Source organism: Schistocerca serialis, chromosome 4 (genome assembly GCF_023864345.2).
Source record: "Schistocerca serialis cubense isolate TAMUIC-IGC-003099 chromosome 4, iqSchSeri2.2, whole genome shotgun sequence".
NCBI lineage: Eukaryota > Metazoa > Arthropoda > Insecta > Orthoptera > Acrididae > Schistocerca > Schistocerca serialis.
The window spans coordinates 247,545,795-247,564,517 of NC_064641.1; the positions used below are offsets into that span (position 1 = coordinate 247,545,795).

General features: G+C 40.8%; 1 protein-coding gene across 13 annotated transcripts in view; it reads left to right on the plus strand.

Moving 5' to 3' along the window:
- LOC126473647 (liprin-beta-1) overlaps positions 1 to 18,723 on the plus strand; it is a 955,354-nt gene that overhangs the window by 916,406 nt on the left and 20,225 nt on the right. The window lies entirely within an intron of this gene.

The following is an 18,723-nucleotide window of genomic DNA, read 5'->3' on the forward strand; positions in this document are numbered from 1 at the left end:
GGTACTAAACATGAAATTTTCACGATTGCTTTACCCAGTAAAGTTTATCATGCAAATGACTATTGGGGTCACTCCAGAAATATGGACATAAATATGAAAAATAAATTTTTACCAAACTTAGTTCCCTCTCACATTAAATAGGCACTAAATTTCTACATTTTATAGCTATCAATTTCTCCCAGAAACAAGAATTTGTGAGAATATAGCTTGTTGAACAAGAGCTATAGAGATCCACAAAACATTTTAGAAATGTTTGTAATGCTTGTATGTTGGTAGCCCTGTTGTCTGGACTCCTTTGTCTTTGAGGATGAAGTCGTTGCAGTAATAATTAACTACAAGCTATTGCAACAAATGTGAAACGTTAATTGTTTTCTGAGGTGCTTAATTATAGTTACTTTTATAAAACCAAGAACTGACAACCACTCACCTGTAGCTGACTGTGTGGTGCATAAAAGCATGCAACAGAAAAGATCATTCGTATTAGCTTTTGAGCTCTTGCTCTTTCTTTAGTGTAAGTATACACATTCATACATACAACCATACTTACACCCAAATATATGTAACTGTTGCCAAGCCTGGACTAACTGTTGGTTTTTTAGAGCAGTTATCTGTCTAGGAAGATGGTTGGTAGAAAGGATGCACAGGGCAAGGAGGGCACAGTGTGAGGCAGGTCTTTCAACAGCTAGCTCACTGGCTTCTCAACATCATCTTTCCACAGCTGCCAAGAACCAGCTGCAAAGGAACACTAGTCTAATCACCCAATATCATCCTGGACTGAAGCAACTAAACCATCTCTTCTCCAGGTCTGTGCCTATCTATCATTGTGCGTGGAAGTGAGGAACATCCTAGCCACAATACTTCCCACCCACTTAAAGTGACATTCCACTACCTGCCCCAATCTACACATCATCTTGGTCCATCCATCTGCCACTCCCACTCCCAATGGAAGATCCAGGAGCAAGACCTGCCTGATTCATACACCCAGCACATCTTACTCTATTCCCATCACAGGCTTACCTTATCCCAGTAGAGGCTGCACCACCTGCAAAAGCAGAAATGTCCTGTAACAGTGGTACTGCAATTTCCCCTCAGCATTTTATGCGAGCTCGACCACTTACAGTTAGAGTGGCTGGACACCCCCAAACCACGGCCAGGAGCAGAACAGATCACTCAGTGGCAGACCATACTACTGAGCACAGTAGAGCACAGTATTTTTGGTTTAAATAGATATTTCATAACCCGTGCCATCTGAATCCTCCCTGCCATTACCAACTTTTCAGAATTAGATAGACAGGAGCTATTCTTACAGTGCATCCTTTAGTCCCATAATCCTCCTGGCCTGTCTCAGCTAACCCTTTGCGCCCACACCCTCTACCCTACAGTCTCTCCTTCCTGTGTTCTGTCACCTGTTTCCACTGCACTCCCTATCATCATCATCATTATGCACTACGTGATTTCCTGGTGTCCTTGTGTCGCATTCCCATCCTGTCTCCTGCTGCTTCTCCCTCCCACAGTTCTATCTCGTACACCTGCTACCTACCTCCAAGCCATCAGCCACCCTTCCCCAACTCTCTGTCTCTTTCTCCCCATCTCTTTTCTCCTTTCATTCATTCCACCCAACACAGCCCCTCACTCCAGTCTACCTGCCGTATTGCAGTCCCAGCATTGTATGTTCAGCTGGGATGATATTCCGACCATATTAAATATTATGTACACTCTTTGACATAAAACTTGACCGGCGGCCGGCCGCTTCAGAGGCAAAGTCCGCGCCGATCGCGACATGGGACAAAAAAACTGGCCAACTCGCTAATTCTCTAAGTCCGGTTAGCTGCACAATCTGGCAACACTGTAGACTGCGGCACATTTCCATTCACGCTCAAAAGCAACGGAGACAGACGCCCTGATTAGTAGGCGGGTATTATATTACATTAATCGGCAAGAGCTGAGTATGGCCTGAAATTAATTTTATAGACTGGGACGAAATTAAACCACCTCACTACATTCGATGAATTTATAAATGCTTCATACCTCGTTTCTTTTCCTTTCAAACTCAATTATTTGTGCAACTTTTGGTCAATGTTTGGATGTTTTCGTCAAGCCAGAGTGAGCGTCTGTGGTGTAAAGTGTATTACAGTTCTTGTTTCATTCCTTATGGTAAGTCTATGCGATAAACTGTGTGAATACCTTGCAATGCATGCTCTGTAGCAGTGCAGGAACACTACACATTTGGAGTTCCATGTATGGGTTCATGAAGTATTTATTGTTGATCGGAAGTGATAGTTAAGGTCATCAGATTTAAACCAGAAAAATTTGTCGTTTTGAAGGTTTCAGAGAACGGAAAGGAATTGCTAACGCCGGTGTTAGAAAACGTCTACAGTTAAATGCTATTGCAAAAATTTAGAAGAAGGGAACTACATTAATGAACATGTGCACTTCATAAACAACCTTCTGACATGTTAGACCTATATGACGAACAAAGCTCAAATTTATATCGTTGACAGTCGGTTTGAATCTTTTCAGGGTCTATTTTACAGTGAAGCACCTTGGAATTCGCAACGCAGAAATCCATTATATTAACTTAATTTACTAAGTCGAAATCGGACGAAGATTGATGTTTAAAGGCATTCTTCAGATTTCGCATACGAAATTTTTACTAGCAGTTTGCAACTCCATTAATTAAAATGGAAAATAAAAGGTTGTACTCAGCGGCTTCTACCGTGATTCGAACTGCTATGTCTTATAGTACAAGCACTGCAACGCACAAGGGAACCTCTGAGCTAACGACACACTGGCGGCCAGAGGCGGAATATAGTCACTGCGATGTTGCCTGAGCCTCAAAACGCAACCTTAAACACACGAACAGAGGAGGTGGAGATTACTGTTTTAACGTCCCGTCGACAACGATGTCATTAGAGACGGAGCACAAGCTCGGATTAGGGAAGGATGGGGAAGGAAATCGGCCGTGCCCTTCCTAAGGAACCATCCCGGCATTTGCCTGAAGCGATTTAGGAAAATAATTGAAAACCTAAATCAGGATGGCCGGGCGCGGGATTGCACCGTCGTCCTCCCGAATGCACACACAAACAGGTGTTACTTATGTGAAGAACGCCATTCTTGGAGTCCAGAAATTAAATATACTTTCTAATTGTGTCATCTTGCAGTGGATTATATCGTACGAGTCTTCGATGTGGAAAACGAATGTCAAGTGAATTTAGCGAGGTAACGCCGACCTACACCCGGGAGTAAATGCACTATCAGAGTGTTGACAAATACTTGCTACGACGCTGCCATTTCTAGGCTCTCTGACGAGGCAGCCCTTCAGCGAAATGCTTGCCGTGATTCTCCGATACGGTTCTTCAGAGTGGAGACGCGCGCGCACGTTTCGTTTTTATGCGGCGTTCTCCCCTGATGGTTTCTGACGTCGCCTTCTGGGCTATGTATACATATGAGACATTCAATTATCATTAATCCAGAATGATACAAGTTTCAGCTTCCGGCGTGGAAGAAGGCTGTTGACGCCGACATTATATCATTTCAACGTAGGGAAAGCAAAACGGATCATTCAATGTCTCTCATTCAACATAAAGCATGTGAGATAATTTTCCGTAACGTTCATAATCATCTAAAAATACAAACGAAGTAAAAATACACCGGAAGCTTATTCGAATTGAATATAACGCTTTGCACCTCGATGTCGAATTTGTCCACTTGCAATCTTTTGCAGCATACACATAGAATGTCATGATTACCACGAGAATGAAGAAATATGTTGGTAAGGATGGAAGCAAGAAGAGACGCAGTCAACAAATATTCTATTCCTCATGGCATTCATTTCATTTGACACGTAAGAGGAGGTAAAGCGGGAATTTACTTTCGTTAACACGAAAGATATGCCGCACATATTGATAACGAGGAAGTCTGCGTCTTCATACGTTTCCTCCTTGAAATCTGTATGCTCTATTATATACTAAGTAGCCCGATCATTGTTTCAGTAATGTTACCCTCTTGTTTGACCCCGTAACGATGAACAGATTCCAAATGCATGTCTCCCTTCCTGGGTTGTTTTTTTGTGTTTTATTGCTTGGAATTCCTGAAGCAGACCACTGTGCCTTCCCCCCTCGTGGGTTAGGTCTCAAAACTAAACCGCTTTGTATCCAATGGCATAATTTATTCAGACAGCATCAGCATAAGACTATCAAACAAAGCCTTCCATTTACAGTTGCAGCACTCTAACCAGCACTGACCAAAGTGTAATCCACGGTCATGGTCCTAAATTACCAGCTGTCTGCTACTGTGGCAAAGTCCGTACTACACTGTCGATTCCGCAGCACCATTTTATCTGGTAACACTGTGTAGTTGCACAGTTGTGCTACCAGGTCTGTCCTCACACTGTCAACTTTATGTATCTCACTTCTCCTGTAGCGTAGATCACGAGGAGCCGAAGTAAATGAGTGTATTCTGCATGACGTAACATTCAGTATTCCCTTCTTTCATAGCCACTCTTCATGTGCATCGATACCAAATAGGAATGCGAAAACTCTTGCGAGTGAGAGAATGACAATAACAATCGTAACAAGAACAAGCAAATAATGAATGATGTTTATTCCAACGCAGAATGAGAATGGCTTTAAATATAAAAATCTGTATCTATATCCATATCTATTGATCTTTGAGTTGGCACAATGCAAATATATTCTTAGCATTTAGTTACTGAATTTAGTTCTGGATGTTTGCAGAGAAAAGGAAAAGTCGGTACTTCTCGCTAGTGTAATATAATGTGAACCAGCAACTACCCTTTCCTTAGAACACGACTCAAGCAGGTCCTCAAGTAGGTAGCAAGGCACTGCTGCATTCTGTTCCCTGACATTGCTCTGATGACGGTTAATGCAGATAGTTCCGATTATGAAATACAAAACGTATTGCAGGTTAGTTCCTAGGATAGTAACATTAAATTTGCATTGTAGATGGCACATGAACGTGACGACTATCCATATTACTCATCAATATAAAAAGACAATATTTAGGGAATTTAGCAGGATTACTCAAAATGAATTCTGAAATTGGGTGACTGACTGCACAGGTGCTAAACGTCGTCAAGAGTATACAATGTCCTAATTGCATTAGGAATATGAAGATCGTCTTCGACAGCTCGCAACTTTCACATTGCTATCTCCACCCTACTCCAGACAGCCCTCGGTGGAGTTGCACGACGTTGCCGATGTTATGGAAGGCCTTCAAACGACAACAGACCACATATTGAAAAATACAAGCGAATTCTCTTGCAGCGTAAGCTTATTGTAACTAATCTAAAAATTATTGGAGAGGAACATTGTCCTATTCAAAAAAAGTAAAATGTTACACACTGTTGACGTCAAACGGACATTATCTATGTCCTGTCTTGTGTCCTACTCATCTATAATATCAAGTGTACTATGAAAATGATTATATATAATGGATGATAGGGTAATGCATTGATACCAGATGGTGGGGGCCGGCCGGTGTGGCCGTGCGGTTCTAGGCGCTTCAGTCTGGAACCGCGTGACCGCTACGGTCGCAGGTTCGAATCCTGCCTCGGGCATGGATGTGAGTGATGTCCTTAGGTTAGTTAGGTTTAAGTAGTTCTAAGTTCTAGGGGACTGATGACCTTAGAAGTTAAGTCCCATAGTGCTCAGAGCCATTTGAACCATTTGAACTATTTAACACAAAATGACATTAAAAATTAAAGTTATTCACGAGCAGCTAGTTGAGAATATGTATGAACATTAAATGACACGACGAACTGAAATAATATGACGAAGAGTTCAGCGCTCACTGGGAATAGAGCCCCACACATATCGTTGTTGACTACACACAAAGAGACGTCAGCTACCGAATTTTTCTCCACCAGCTGCTCAGAATAGCATCTTGAACTTACAGTCATCTCGCAAATAGTTCTGTGTCTCACTGGGAGTTAAAAACGTCAGATATCGTTAGTGTTGACAACGAATGAAAATACATTAAAAATCAAAATTATTATCCACCAGCAGATAGGTGTTCTCATGATAGAGCTTGATAATACATAATTAAATCTTTAGTGCCGGGTCAGGATTCGATCCCATTCACGCGTAATATGTGAAGGTGTTGAGGAATCTGCAGTTTTGAACAAGCAACAAATTGTAGCCGAGCTGTATTGCCACGAAGGGATCAAATTCCGCGTTAAGGGCGGTCTGAGTTGCATTCCCAGTTTAGAACCAATTTTATCGACATACAGAAGCTCAAATAAAAGATGGAATAAGTGTCCTGTGACCATACATAGCGTTTGTGTCGTCACTTGAAATAAATAACTAGTATAAGAAAGGTTACTGGTGATAGAGTTTCTACATGTCGCCACTCCAGACTTTATTGTGGTTCAACCTACCGCCTACTTGGTAAAGAAGGAATATCATCTTTAATGTGAATTTTCAGACCACGCAGCCATTATATCTCACTTGGTGTAGCCAGGAGAGAATGGAATCTGTCTCTCCCTATCTAAAATCATTGACGGAAGTGGGAATCGAACCCAGACCATAGGTATAACAACCTACCATCCGTCCAACAGACCACGAAATCCTCTTCTCTGCGAGTCATTTTTCTATCGTAACGCAGTTGCGCCACACTGGATGAGAATTCTGACACACAGGCTCCCTGTAGCAATTTGCAGCATGTTCAGTAAATTCATTTACTTGGTTGACCGAATCACCATGAACTAGCTTCCTCGGCTACCCAGTGCATACATTCGACTATTTTGTAATCACAGAAATAAAATCACGTAACTGCCACCTACACACAACTGCCAACAGTGTAGGATGCAGAAGTTTAAATAGGAAGTGTTCCTTTCCACTTGAGCTATTCTATTGCGCTATCTGTTACTAGAAAACGTCGTTCAGTCCAAAAGAAAAGCTGTAACTGTTTGTCTCTCAGAAGTCAAGACCTGGCCATATGCATAATCTCACAGTGCTGTGGAATCCAAAAGTTCTGGAGGAATAGTTACCGAGCTCTGGAGCTGCTGTAGCTACGTGTCAGCTTGTAGCATAGATAAGATGTCGCGAGTTCGAATACATTCAGTGCTACATTTTTTAAAATGCAATTCTGCTCTCTGCTGAAGGTATCAATCTAATGGAACTTTGAACATAATTCCCTTCACTTCTCAACCCAAAGTAGTCGCATGTGGAAAAAGGGCTAACTACTGTGACATTTTGTTCTATTCAGGTTTAATAGACAGCAGGCAGCAGAAGCATCTCCAAGATGTGCAGGGAGAGCGCATCGTGCCATAATATGTCAGAAAAGTATTTTCTATATTAGCCGTCGTGTGGTAGTGATATTTTATTCTTCTTCAAACTTTGTTTGACAGCTTTAACTCAGAACAAGTTTTCTACATCCATGTAATCAATAAACTGCATGTGCATTGTCAGACTGTCATAGGTAACATCTGAGAATTCGCATATATCGTTGATGATTAATTTCTCTCTCATGTTTACTATTGTTTTAACAACACTAAAGGAAACCTTATGAAAATTGTGCACTGTATTATAAGAAATGAAATAAAACTAACCATGGTAACCTTACGACGAAAGTATCTGTAAACAAGCATGCCTCTATCGACACGAATTAGTAAAATACTACTCACTTAGATTTTGATTGGGTCTGTGTTTAATTGGTATGCTGTGTCATACTCAAGAGGTATGCAAATGTGGCATTTCATAAATATAGTTACGTATTCCTAGAAACCCAAAATTCGCTTGTCAGCAGCGGAAAGAGGCCTTACCTGTTGTGCAGCATTGTAAGTTTTTCAACATTGCACTATGAGCTGAAAGCATTTTCTTGCGATTTCCTTATTGATGTTTGATCTGACTGCTTGTAGCTCTTTCACAGAAGGGATAAAAACATTACAGTCAGTGAGACTGGAACTGCGAACCGTAACAGACGCTTTTTCACAGCTCAGCACGTTACCACAGAGCTGGCGAGGATGTATGGGTCTTAGCTTCCTATTACGAGGGCAATAGTAACTAGAACTCGTAAACCGCTATTTGAATGTCGAGATTAGTTGTGGTTTCCACCTGCAACGACTTTCCTGGGCTGGAAACCGTAAATTTTCAATCTTTTGTTACCCTGCAAGCGATAATAACTCGGATTATTCAATGGAAATGACAGGTAAAATCAAGTGAACTTTGAGGCTTAATTCCGTGCACACCAGGAAGTAACTCGTCGATCACAGAGTTGCCAAACATACGTTGCCTTGTTGCCAAATCTCAGTTACAGTACCAGCAGGAAGAAGACGAACCCATGTGATCCTACAGCGGTCTGGGAAGTGACCATAGCTGGTGTCTCCAAGTCACGGCTGCTACGGCCTGGAATACGTAATGCATCTGATTCGCTTTCTGTAACTAGGTTTAGGGACTGGAGCGTAGTTACTAATAATACTCAGAACTGACTGCAAACTGAGCATCATAAATCAGTAACTCTCATTGTTGTTTTTATATTTCTTTCGTAAGTGTACTCAAAACTAAGAAAGTCATTCACAGGCGTTTTCGTGCCTCGCCGATAGTCGAGCACAACATACAAATAAAAATAAAAAAGAATGTGTGTGTGTGTGTGTGTGTGTGTGTATGTGTGTGTGTGTTTGTGAGAGAGAGAGAGAGAGAGAGAGAGAGAGAGAAATAAAAAGCAATGAGAGAGAGTGTAAAAAATTGTTGTAAAGAAATTGAATCATGGTATTTAAAGAAATCTTTCATTAAAATGACACGTTCCATATCATTACGAAATGTCGTATTCATGATCTATGGAACAAGAGTTAATCTAATGTAATCTAATCTAATCTAATCACATCATATTGATGATTAGCCATGAAGAGTCATGAATTACCGAAATTTTGGCCAATACCAGTAACCAAATCTAAACTTGAAAATAAAAGATGACAGTTTTTGTAATAAACTGTGACTCCTATCAAGACCCTTTCGTCCCTGTTATCGAACCACGAAAGATGTCTGATATACCTCCATTCTGAAGTAACAAAGTGTGCATGCATTTAAAGATGAAGTGCATGATGTGAAGTTCTGTGACGGAGATACGAACCCAACACGTAATCCGATTGTTAACTAAGAAAAATCAAATGTTACGTATCGGTTTTTCTTACGAGCCGCTAGGTGTCTGAATCTAAAATAAGGATACAAACTTTTGTGCCCAAGTGACAATCGAACTGCACACCTACCGTGCATCCACGAATATAGCTTAAGTTTCAGTTGCTTACTCATGAACAGTAAGATGTGTGCGTGTTTGACCAGAAATAACGACACCTGTTGCCATTGTTGGAAACACATGAACAGACATTGAAATTGCGCGTTAATTTTCACTAGCAGGTGGGTGTGCACTTGATAAAGCTAGAAATGAAATTATGAATATTTTTGTACTGGATCAGGTTTCAGACCCACATACTTACCTTTGGAGGAGACCTAGAGAAGATTGCAGTCTTGGGAAAAGGAACGAAATGACTGAACTATACTGTTCCGAGAGATTCAGATCCTCGAAAGAGGAGATACGAATTCGAATCACAGTCCAGCACCAAATTTTTAAACGTCTCTAGTTCAATCAAGTACAAGTAAAATAAGAGCCCTGTCCCTTTAAATGGCTATCGGTTCATCAAATAAAATAAAATTTTCTAATGTAAGTAAGCTTACTGGCGACTATTTCTGTTTACCATGACTTCCGCTGTGTCATTTCCCAACGTAAACCGGCTCTGCCCAGTTGGTAATGAAGGAACGTGATGTTTAATGCGGATTCTGGATTATAACGTCTTTCTCTTGAGGTTACCAGAGGTAAAATAAATCTGTTTGTGCCTCTTAAAAGTAAATGCCTGAACCCACGCATTGCACCTGTGATAGCTCGTTCCACCATACCATTGTGGACACATTACCCAGCCCCAAGAGTGTGCTGTAACGGATGATGTGCTTAGCTTACAAAATTAGTCACGGTGGAAAAAATGAGAGTCTATTAAAGGGTCGAGTAGAAGCAAGCTTCTGACGCAGAGATTATGCTATTCTCATGTCATCAGGATGTAAAGACTCTTCTAGGCATCATAGGCTGGATGTGAAGCCATTTTGATTTTTCACAAATTCAGCAAATTACTCTTGACTACGACCGTTGTCTTGAGGTAAAACACGGGACTAGCTAATATGATATTGTAGATTCGCTTGAATTACACTCATAACTTCAGCACCGAGAGGAAAGGGGCGATAAATATTTTGTCGATATGTGCTTTCGGTCGCCAGACGTCATATTAGCTGGTCTCGCGTTTTACCTGAAGACTACGGTCGTGTTCCAGCAGCGGTTTGAATAAAGTGATAGTAATAATAACAGTAATAATCGAATTATCCGGCAACTTCACACTTCCCAGTGGATTTTCTCGAACTAAGAAATATGCTGAATTTGTGAAAAATCAAAATGGCTTCACATCCAGCCTATGATGCCTAGAAGAGTCTTTACATCCTGATGACATGAGAATAGCATAATCTCTGCGTCAGAAGCTTGCTTCTACTCGACCCTTTAATAGACTCTCATTTTTTCCACCGTGACTAATTTTGTAAGCTAAGCACATCGTCCGTTACAGCACACTCTTGGGGCTGGGTAATGTGTCCACAATGGTATGGTGGAACGAGCTATCACAGGTGCAATGCGTGGGTTCAGGCATTTACTTTTAAGAGGCACAAACAGATTTATTTTACCTCTGGTAACCTCAAGAGAAAGACGTTATAATCCAGAATCCGCATTAAACATCATGTTCCTTCATTACCAACTGGGCAGAGCCGGTTTACGTTGGGAAGTGACACAGCGGAAGTCATGGTAAACAGAAATACAGTCGCCAGTAAGCTTACTTACATTAGAAAATTTTATTTTATTTGATGAACCGATAGCCATTTAAAGGGACAGGGCTCTTATTTTACTTGTACTTGATTGAACTAGAGACGTTTAAAAATTTGGTGCTGGACTGTGATTCGAATTCGTATCTCCTCTTTCGAGGATCTGAATCTCTCGGAACAGTATAGTTCAGTCATTTCGTTCCTTTTCCCAAGACTGCAATCTTCTCTAGGTCTCCTCCAAAGGTAAGTATGTGGGTCTGAAACCTGATCCAGTACAAAAATATTCATAATTTCATTTCTAGCTTTATCAAGTGCACACCCACCTGCTAGTGAAAATTAACGCGCAATTTCAATGTCTGTTCATGTGTTTCCAACAATGGCAACAGGTGTCGTTATTTCTGGTCAAACACGCACACATCTTACTGTTGATGAGTAAGCAACTGAAACTTAAGCTATATTCGTGGATGCACGGTAGGTGTGCAGTTCGATTGTCGCTTAGGCACAAAAGTTTGTATCCTTATTTTAGATTCAGACACCTAGCGGCTCGTAAGAAAAACCGATACGTAACATTTGATTTTTCTTAGTTAACAATCGGATTACGTGTTGGGTTCGTATCTCCGTCACAGAACTTCACATCATGCACTTCATCTTTAAATGCATGCACACTTTGTTACTTCAGAATGGAGGTATATCAGACATCTTTCGTGGTTCGATAACAGGGACGAAAGGGTCTTGATAGGAGTCACGGTTTATTACAAAAACTGTCGTCTTTTATTTTCAAGTTTAGATTTGGTTACTGGTATTGGCCAAAATTTCGGTAATTCATGACTCTTCATGGCTAATCATCAATATGATGTGATTAGATTAGATTAGATTACATTAGATTAACTCTTGTTCCATAGATCATGAATACGACATTTCGTAATGATATGGAACGTGTCATTTTAATGAAAGATTTCTTTAAATACCATGATTCAATTTCTTTACAACAATTTTTTACACTCTCTCTCATTGCTTTTTATTTCTCTCTCTCTCTCTCTCTCTCTCTCTCTCTCTCTCTCTCTCTCTCTCACAAACACACACACACACACACACACACACACACACACACACACACACACACACATTCTTTTTTATTTTTATTTGTATGTTGTGCTCGACTATCGGCGAGGCACGAAAACGCCTGTGAATGACTTTCTTAGTTTTGAGTACACTTACGAAAGAAATATAAAAACAACAATGAGAGTTACTGATTTATGATGCTCAGTTTGCAGTCAGTTCTGAGTATTATTAGTAACTACGCTCCAGTCCCTAAACCTAGTTACAGAAAGCGAATCAGATGCATTACGTATTCCAGGCCGTAGCAGCCGTGACTTGGAGACACCAGCTATGGTCACTTCCCAGACCGCTGTAGGATCACATGGGTTCGTCTTCTTCCTGCTGGTACTGTAACTGAGATTTGGCAACAAGGCAACGTATGTTTGGCAACTCTGTGATCGACGAGTTACTTCCTGGTGTGCACGGAATTAAGCCTCAAAGTTCACTTGATTTTACCTGTCATTTCCATTGAATAATCCGAGTTATTATCGCTTGCAGGGTAACAAAAGATTGAAAATTTACGGTTTCCAGCCCAGGAAAGTCGTTGCAGGTGGAAACCGCAACTAATCTCGACATTCAAATAGCGGTTTACGAGTTCTAGTTACTATTGCCCTCGTAATAGGAAGCTAAGACCCATACCTCCTCGCCAGCTCTGTGGTAACGTGCTGAGCTGTGAAAAAGCGTCTGTTACGGTTCACAGTTCCAGTCTCACTGACTGTAACGTTTTTATCCCTTCTGTGAAAGAGCTACAAGCAGTCAGATCAAACATCAATAAGGAAATCGCAAGAAAATGCTTTCAGCTCATAGTGCAATGTTGAAAAACTTACAATGCTGCACAACAGGTAAGACCTCTTTCCGCTGCTGACAAGCGAATTTTGGGTTTCTAGGAATACGTAACTATATTTATGAAATGCCACATTTGCATACCTCTTGAGTATGACACAGCATACCAATTAAACACAGACCCAATCAAAATCTAAGTGAGTAGTATTTTACTAATTCGTGTCGATAGAGGCATGCTTGTTTACAGATACTTTCGTCGTAAGGTTACCATGGTTAGTTTTATTTCATTTCTTATAATACAGTGCACAATTTTCATAAGGTTTCCTTTAGTGTTGTTAAAACAATAGTAAACATGAGAGAGAAATTAATCATCAACGATATATGCGAATTCTCAGATGTTACCTATGACAGTCTGACAATGCACATGCAGTTTATTGATTACATGGATGTAGAAAACTTGTTCTGAGTTAAAGCTGTCAAACAAAGTTTGAAAAAGAATAAAATATCACTACCACACGACGGCTAATATAGAAAATACTTTTCTGACATATTATGGCACGATGCGCTCTCCCTGCACATCTTCGAGATGCATCTGCTGCCTGCTGTCTATTAAACCTGAATAGAACAAAATGTCACAGTAGTTAGCCCTTTTTCCACATGCGACTACTTTGGGTTGAGAAGTGAAGGGAATTATGTTCAAGTTCCATTAGATTGATACCTTCAGCAGAGAGCAGAATTGCGTTTTAAAAAATGTAGCACTGAATGTATTCGAACTTGCGACATCTTATCTATGCTACAAGCTGACACGTAGCTACAGCAGCTCCAGAGCTCGGTAACTATTCCTCCAGAACTTTTGGATTCCACAGCACTGTGAGATTATGCATATGGCCAGGTCTTGACTTCTGAGAGACAAACAGTTACAGCTTTTCTTTTGGACTGAACGACGTTTTCTAGTAACAGATAGCGCAATAGAATAGCTCAAGTGGAAAGGAACACTTCCTATTTAAACTTCTGCATCCTACACTGTTGGCAGTTGTGTGTAGGTGGCAGTTACGTGATTTTATTTCTGTGATTACAAAATAGTCGAATGTATGCACTGGGTAGCCGAGGCAGCTAGTTCATGGTGATTCGGTCAACCAAGTAAATGAATTTACTGAACATGCTGCAAATTACTACAGGGAGCCTGTGTGTCAGAATTCTCATCCAGTGTGGCGCAACTGCGTTACGATAGAAAAATGACTTGCAGAGAAGAGGATTTCGTGGTCTGTTGGACGGATGGTAGGTTGTTATACCTATGGTCTGGGTTCGATTCCCACTTCCGTCAATGATTTTAGATAGGGAGAGACAGATTCCATTCTCTCCTGGCTACACCAAGTGAGATATAATGGCTGCGTGGTCTGAAAATTCACATTAAAGATGATATTCCTTCTTTACCAAGTAGGCGGTAGGTTGAACCACAATAAAGTCTGGAGTGGCGACATGTAGAAACTCTATCACCAGTAACCTTTCTTATACTAGTTATTTATTTCAAGTGACGACACAAACGCTATGTATGGTCACAGGACACTTATTCCATCTTTTATTTGAGCTTCTGTATGTCGATAAAATTGGTTCTAAACTGGGAATGCAACTCAGACCGCCCTTAACGCGGAATTTGATCCCTTCGTGGCAATACAGCTCGGCTACAATTTGTTGCTTGTTCAAAACTGCAGATTCCTCAACACCTTCACATATTACGCGTGAATGGGATCGAATCCTGACCCGGCACTAAAGATTTAATTATGTATTATCAAGCTCTATCATGAGAACACCTATCTGCTGGTGGATAATAATTTTGATTTTTAATGTATTTTCATTCGTTGTCAACACTAACGATATCTGACGTTTTTAACTCCCAGTGAGACACAGAACTATTTGCGAGATGACTGTAAGTTCAAGATGCTATTCTGAGCAGCTGGTGGAGAAAAATTCGGTAGCTGACGTCTCTTTGTGTGTAGTCAACAACGATATGTGTGGGGCTCTATTCCCAGTGAGCGCTGAACTCTTCGTCATATTATTTCAGTTCGTCGTGTCATTTAATGTTCATACATATTCTCAACTAGCTGCTCGTGAATAACTTTAATTTTTAATGTCATTTTGTGTTAAATAGTTCAAATGGTTCAAATGGCTCTGAGCACTATGGGACTTAACTTCTAAGGTCATCAGTCCCCTAGAACTTAGAACTACTTAAACCTAACTAACCTAAGGACATCACTCACATCCATGCCCGAGGCAGGATTCGAACCTGCGACCGTAGCGGTCACGCGGTTCCAGACTGAAGCGCCTAGAACCGCACGGCCACACCGGCCGGCCCCCACCATCTGGTATCAATGCATTACCCTATCATCCATTATATATAATCATTTTCATAGTACACTTGATATTATAGATGAGTAGGACACAAGACAGGACATAGATAATGTCCGTTTGACGTCAACAGTGTGTAACATTTTACTTTTTTTGAATAGGACAATGTTCCTCTCCAATAATTTTTAGATTAGTTACAATAAGCTTACGCTGCAAGAGAATTCGCTTGTATTTTTCAATATGTGGTCTGTTGTCGTTTGAAGGCCTTCCATAACATCGGCAACGTCGTGCAACTCCACCGAGGGCTGTCTGGAGTAGGGTGGAGATAGCAATGTGAAAGTTGCGAGCTGTCGAAGACGATCTTCATATTCCTAATGCAATTAGGACATTGTATACTCTTGACGACGTTTAGCACCTGTGCAGTCAGTCACCCAATTTCAGAATTCATTTTGAGTAATCCTGCTAAATTCCCTAAATATTGTCTTTTTATATTGATGAGTAATATGGATAGTCGTCACGTTCATGTGCCATCTACAATGCAAATTTAATGTTACTATCCTAGGAACTAACCTGCAATACGTTTTGTATTTCATAATCGGAACTATCTGCATTAACCGTCATCAGAGCAATGTCAGGGAACAGAATGCAGCAGTGCCTTGCTACCTACTTGAGGACCTGCTTGAGTCGTGTTCTAAGGAAAGGGTAGTTGCTGGTTCACATTATATTACACTAGCGAGAAGTACCGACTTTTCCTTTTCTCTGCAAACATCCAGAACTAAATTCAGTAACTAAATGCTAAGAATATATTTGCATTGTGCCAACTCAAAGATCAATAGATATGGATATAGATACAGATTTTTATATTTAAAGCCATTCTCATTCTGCGTTGGAATAAACATCATTCATTATTTGCTTGTTCTTGTTACGATTGTTATTGTCATTCTCTCACTCGCAAGAGTTTTCGCATTCCTATTTGGTATCGATGCACATGAAGAGTGGCTATGAAAGAAGGGAATACTGAATGTTACGTCATGCAGAATACACTCATTTACTTCGGCTCCTCGTGATCTACGCTACAGGAGAAGTGAGATACATAAAGTTGACAGTGTGAGGACAGACCTGGTAGCACAACTGTGCAACTACACAGTGTTACCAGATAAAATGGTGCTGCGGAATCGACAGTGTAGTACGGACTTTGCCACAGTAGCAGACAGCTGGTAATTTAGGACCATGACCGTGGATTACACTTTGGTCAGTGCTGGTTAGAGTGCTGCAACTGTAAATGGAAGGCTTTGTTTGATAGTCTTATGCTGATGCTGTCTGAATAAATTATGCCATTGGATACAAAGCGGTTTAGTTTTGAGACCTAACCCACGAGGGGGGAAGGCACAGTGGTCTGCTTCAGGAATTCCAAGCAATAAAACACAAAAAAACAACCCAGGAGGGGAGACATGCATTTGGAATCTGTTCATCGTTACGGGGTCAAACAAGAGGGTAACATTACTGAAACAATGATCGGGCTACTTAGTATATAATAGAGCATACAGATTTCAAGGAGGAAACGTATGAAGACGCAGACTTCCTCGTTATCAATATGTGCGGCATATCTTTCGTGTTAACGAAAGTAAATTCCCGCTTTACCTCTTCTTACGTGTCAAATGAAATGAATGCCATGAGGAATAGAATATTTGTTGACTGCGTCTCTTCTTGCTTCCATCCTTACCAACATATTTCTTCATTCTCGTGGTAATCATGACATTCTATGTGTATGCTGCAAAAGATTGCAAGTGGACAAATTCGACATCGAGGTGCAAAGCGTTATATTCAATTCGAATAAGCTTCCGGTGTATTTTTACTTCGTTTGTATTTTTAGATGATTATGAACGTTACGGAAAATTATCTCACATGCTTTATGTTGAATGAGAGACATTGAATGATCCGTTTTGCTTTCCCTACGTTGAAATGATATAATGTCGGCGTCAACAGCCTTCTTCCACGCCGGAAGCTGAAACTTGTATCATTCTGGATTAATGATAATTGAATGTCTCATATGTATACATAGCCCAGAAGGCGACGTCAGAAACCATCAGGGGAGAACGCCGCATAAAAACGAAACGTGCGCGCGCGTCTCCACTCTGAAGAACCGTATCGGAGAATCACGGCAAGCATTTCGCTGAAGAGCTGCCTCGTCAGAGAGCCTAGAAATGGCAGCGTCGTAGCAAGTATTTGTCAACACTCTGATAGTGCATTTACTCCCGGGTGTAGGTCGGCGTTACCTCGCTAAATTCACTTGACATTCGTTTTCCACATCGAAGACTCGTACGATATAATCCACTGCAAGATGACACAATTAGAAAGTATATTTAATTTCTGGACTCCAAGAATGGCGTTCTTCACATAAGTAACACCTGTTTGTGTGTGCATTCGGGAGGACGACGGTGCAATCCCGCGCCCGGCCATCCTGATTTAGGTTTTCAATTATTTTCCTAAATCGCTTCAGGCAAATGCCGGGATGGTTCCTTAGGAAGGGCACGGCCGATTTCCTTCCCCATCCTTCCCTAATCCGAGCTTGTGCTCCGTCTCTAATGACATCGTTGTCGACGGGACGTTAAAACAGTAATCTCCACCTCCTCTGTTCGTGTGTTTAAGGTTGCGTTTTGAGGCTCAGGCAACATCGCAGTGACTATATTCCGCCTCTGGCCGCCAGTGTGTCGTTAGCTCAGAGGTTCCCTTGTGCGTTGCAGTGCTTGTACTATAAGACATAGCAGTTCGAATCACGGTAGAAGCCGCTGAGTACAACCTTTTATTTTCCATTTTAATTAATGGAGTTGCAAACTGCTAGTAAAAATTTCGTATGCGAAATCTGAAGAATGCCTTTAAACATCAATCTTCGTCCGATTTCGACTTAGTAAATTAAGTTAATATAATGGATTTCTGCGTTGCGAATTCCAAGGTGCTTCACTGTAAAATAGACCCTGAAAAGATTCAAACCGACTGTCAACGATATAAATTTGAGCTTTGTTCGTCATATAGGTCTAACATGTCAGAAGGTTGTTTATGAAGTGCACATGTTCATTAATGTAGTTCCCTTCTTCTAAATTTTTGCAATAGCATTTAACTGTAGACGTTTTCTAACACCGGCGTTAGCAATTCCTTTCCGTTCTCTGAAACCTTCAAAACGACAAATTTTTCTGGTTTAAATCTGATGACCTTAACTATCACTTCCGATCAACAATAAATACTTCATGAACCCATACATGGAACTCCAAATGTGTAGTGTTCCTGCACTGCTACAGAGCATGCATTGCAAGGTATTCACACAGTTTATCGCATAGACTTACCATAAGGAATGAAACAAGAACTGTAATACACTTTACACCACAGACGCTCACTCTGGCTTGACGAAAACATCCAAACATTGACCAAAAGTTGCACAAATAATTGAGTTTGAAAGGAAAAGAAACGAGGTATGAAGCATTTATAAATTCATCGAATGTAGTGAGGTGGTTTAATTTCGTCCCAGTCTATAAAATTAATTTCAGGCCATACTCAGCTCTTGCCGATTAATGTAATATAATACCCGCCTACTAATCAGGGCGTCTGTCTCCGTTGCTTTTGAGCGTGA